Source organism: Spinacia oleracea, chromosome 6, assembly GCF_020520425.1.
Source record: "Spinacia oleracea cultivar Varoflay chromosome 6, BTI_SOV_V1, whole genome shotgun sequence".
In the NCBI taxonomy this organism is placed as follows: domain Eukaryota; kingdom Viridiplantae; phylum Streptophyta; class Magnoliopsida; order Caryophyllales; family Amaranthaceae; genus Spinacia; species Spinacia oleracea.
In genome coordinates, this window is record NC_079492.1 from 56,295,471 (window position 1) to 56,299,914 (window position 4,444).

Genomic DNA, 4,444 nt, shown 5'->3' on the forward strand with positions numbered 1-4,444 from the left:
TCCGTACCCTTTTGTTTGGCTTTCGGTTATTCATTCTCTTTCTGTCTTTTTTTTTTTTTTGCAGACGGCTGCTGGGCGTGCTGGGGCCGACGACGCGGGTCCCTCGAGCAGGGGACACGGTCGTCGTGAGAGAGAGAGAGCACGGCACTCGCCCCTACGGCATCGCCGTTCTGACGCGGGGGTGAGTTCTTCCGGGGAGAGGTCCGAGCCGGAGCGTAGGCGGCGTTCCGTGTCGGTGGCCCGAGAGCCTAGCCCCGAGTTGCAGTCACAACCTCATTTTTGGGGTGACTCTGGCTGGGGTCCCTCATACCACGGGGAGTGGAGTGGATGCACCGGCGAGGCTTGGAGACATGGAGCCGATGACGAGTCTTAGGCTTACCTCCTGTTTTGTACATATTTATTCTTGTATTCCGCATGTATATATGTATTTGTTTTGCGATTTTTGGTGCAAGAATGTTTTGAGCCTTCCGTGGGCTTTGTTTTAACATATTATAGCAATATTAGCTTTCTAAACCAACGACGAATTTTGAAAAGGAAAAGACTTTCGTAAAATAATGAGTTCATATAAGAGTGCACACATATTTTTAGACTAACCGACTACTTAGGGTATTACATATGCATGTTCACTAGGGGGGAATTTATTTTTTGCCGACTCGTGCCATACTCCTTTGTTGGGCTTGTTCCTGGAAATTCTTGTGGCTTTTTCATTTTATTTGGTGTTGCCCGTGCATGGGTTAGGGTAGAGTGCCCTTTGCAATATCTTTTCGTCTTGATGCGTTGCATGACTTTATTATTTTTTTAATTTTTATTGGACCGAATCCTTGAGAAGGATTGCCTACGTATCTTGTCAGAATCAGGTCGCGCGTAGTTCTAAAAAACTTTTGAAAGGGTGTTCATTACACGTCTGCTTCCCCCCCAAGTGTTCGTGGTTCTTTTGAGGGTTAGAAAAAGGAGTACGAACACTTTGCAGAAGCGGGAGGGTAGGTGGCAAGAGAGAACGACGCCCGCTCTAGGGCGAAGGAAATATTGGCGCCCAGGCCTGGGCGTGAAAAATAACAGCGCCTAGTCCTGGGCGTTGAAGTTTCGTCCTTCGCTTTTTCTACTTTATCGAGTTTTATGCCGTTTGCTTAGAGTAATGTGCAGAATGTTTGCTTATGAGTCTTAATGTGTTTTATTAGATGCCTTAACTCCGGACTGAATTTTATTAAATATAGTACTTTTTTAATTGGTCTAAGTTCATGAGGTTAGCGAATTCCGCTCCATCTATGTCGGCTAGTTGGACTGCTCCGCCAGGTAGGATGGTCTTTACAAAATATGGTCCTGTCCAGTTAGGCCGGAATTTTCCTCGAGGGTCCATAGTAGGTGCGCGGACTTCTTTTAATACAAAATCGCCTTCTTTGATGTTTCGAGGTTTGACTCTTTTGTTGAATTGCCTTGCGATGCGCTTTTGGTACATTTGCACGTGATGTAGAGCTCTCAACCTCCGTTCGTCTAAAAGGACGAGTTCGTCGTACCTAGCTTGAACCCAATCAGCTTCGGGTAGCTTGCTTTCTAGGACGATCCGGAGGGAGGGAATCTCCAACTCGACCGGTTGGACTGCTTCCATTCCGTATACCAAGGAGTAGGGTGTTACTCCAATGGAGGTGCGGATTGAGGTTCGATAGCCCCATAATGCGAAGTGCAATTTATTGGGCCAATCCTTATAATTTTCGGCCATTTTTTCGATTATGACTTTAATATTTTTATTGGCCGCCTCTACCGCGCCGTTCATTTGCGGCCTGTAGGGAGAGGATTTATGGTGTTTGACATGATATTTTTCGAGCAGGTCTTGGACTTCGGCCCTGAAGTGGGAACCTTGGTCAGTTATGATTTCGCGTGGAACCCCGTATCGACAGAATATGTTCTTTTCTAGGAATCGAGCGACATGTTTGGCTGTTAATTTTGCATAGGAGACTGCCTCTACCCATTTAGTGAAGTAATCAATTGCGACTAAAACGTACTCGTGTCCCCCTACGCCTGTTGGTGTTACCTTGCCGATTGTATCTATACCCCAGGTGGAAAAGGGCCATAGAGAAGTGAAGGTGTATAGTTCTGAGGGAAGCAAATGGTTAAGGTTACTGAAGATTTGGCATTTTGGGCAAGTTTTTACAAAGTGATGACAATCAGTTTCCATAGTGGTCCAATAGTACCCTGAGCGGGATATCTTTCGGGATAGCATTTTTCCGTTCATATGGGGTCCGCACACGCCGTTATGGTATTCTTCCATTAGTCTTTGGGCTTGGTTTTGATGGACACAAAGTAACTTGATTTTATTCGGCGTGTATTTGTACAGTTCTCCCAGAATTATGCTATATTGTGAAGCGAGGAGGCGTAGGGCCTTTTGTGCTCGCGGGGAAGTGTTTGGGGGGAATTCCCCACTTGTTTTGTAACAAAGGATGTCCGTGTACCATGGTTTTTCTTCGGTGTTTTCAGGTTCGGAGTCTATGGCACAACAATAAGCCGGCTCTTTCCTTCGCTCGACCCGAAGGGTCATTTCGTCCCATTCATTCGGGATGTTGAGCATTGAAACTAGCTTCGCTAGTGCATCCGCGAATTGGTTGTCGTCTCTTGGCAAGTACGTGTACTTGATTTTTTCAAATTGCTCGACTATTTGGTCCAAGTGAGCTTGATATTTTGAGAGACTAGTGCTTCGGACTTTCCATCTTTTGGATATATGGTTGATTATTAGGGAAGAATCCCCGAAGACTTGCAGGTATTTGACTCCGAGGCTAACTGCGGCCTCTAGCCCGACTATGCAGGCCTCGTATTCGGCGGCATTATTTGTGGCCTCGAAGTCAAGTTTGACGGAAATTGGTATATGGGCTCCTTCGGGACTGACTAGGAGAACTCTGACGCCGCATCCTTTTTGGTTGGACGCGCCATCAAAGTATAGTGTCCAATAGTCGTCTTGTATCATCAGAAGTTCCTCGTCGGGGAGGAGGTAAGCTTCCGTGGTTTCCTCATTCGTGGCATGCTCAGCCAGGAATTCGGCTACCGCTCTTCCTTTGATTGTTTTTTCCGGCATGATTTTTAGGTCGAATTCTGAGAGCATGACTAGCCACCTGGACAGGCGACCACTCAGGGCAGGCTTTTCGAACATGTATTTTAAGGGATCTAGTTGTGACACTATGTGAACAGTGTGGGCCAATAGGTAATGTCTGAGTTTTTTGGATGCCCAGACGAGGGCGAGACAGGTTTTCTCAAGTTCTGTGTATCTCGTCTCGTACTGTATGAACTTCTTGCTCAAGTAGTAAATGGCTCGCTCGGATCCATGTACACACTGTGAGAGCATAGCTCCTGCTGCAGTATCTGTGACGGTTAGGTATAGGCGTAAAGAGATTCCAGGCAGAGGCGGGGAGAGGACGGGTGGTTTGCTTAGGTATTCTTTGATTTTATCGAAGGCGGTTTGGCATTGTTCATCCCATTCGGCCTTTTCTTCTTTTCTTAAATTTTTGAATATTGGCTCACAAGTCATAGTAAGCTTGGAAATGAACCTACTAATGTATTGCAGCTTTCCGAGGAAGCCCCTTATCTGCTTTTCAGTTTTTGGTGGGGGCATTTCGGTAATGGCTTTGATCTTAGATGGGTCAATCTCGATTCCTCGCGTACTAACAACATATCCTAGCAATTTTCCGGAGGTTACCCCGAACACACATTTTTGTGGATTTAGTCTCATGTTATATTTCAAGATTCGGGTGAAGAATTTTTTAAGTGCCGGGAGGTGACCGCGCCGGTCTTTAGATTTGACGATCATGTCGTCCACGTAGACCTCGATTTATTTATGTATCATGTCATGGAGTAACGTGGTGGCTGTTCTTTGATAGGTGGCCCCCGCGTTTTTCAAATCAAAGGGCATTACAGTGTAACAATATGTTCCCCAAGGGGTAATGAAAGTTGTTTTTTCCATGTCTTCTTCTGCCATGAGTATTTGGTTATATCCAGCGTACCCGTCCATAAAGGAGAGGAGCGCGTGTTCTGCGGTGTTGTCTACTAGTATGTCAATGTGAGGTAGAGGGAAGTCATCTTTAAGACTGGCTTTGTTGAGGTCTCGAAAGTCTACGCACATTCGCGCTCGTCCGTCTTTTTTAGCTACGGGGACAATATTGGCCACCCATTCTGGGTAGTTGGAGACTTTTATAAAGCCGGCGTCTAATTGTTTAGTGACTTCTTCTTTTATTTTCAAGGCTATCTCTGGTTTGAGCCGCCGTAGCTTTTGTTTTACTGGCGTCATTTTGGGATCTAGCGGAATTTTATGTTCAGCGATTTCTCGATCTATTCCTGGCATATCTTTGTAGGACCAAGCAAAGACACCCTCGAATTCCCGCAAAGTGGAGATTAGATCGGCCTTTTCAGTGGGAGTTAAGGTGAGGCCAATTTTAATAATTTTAGGATTTTCTTCTGTTCC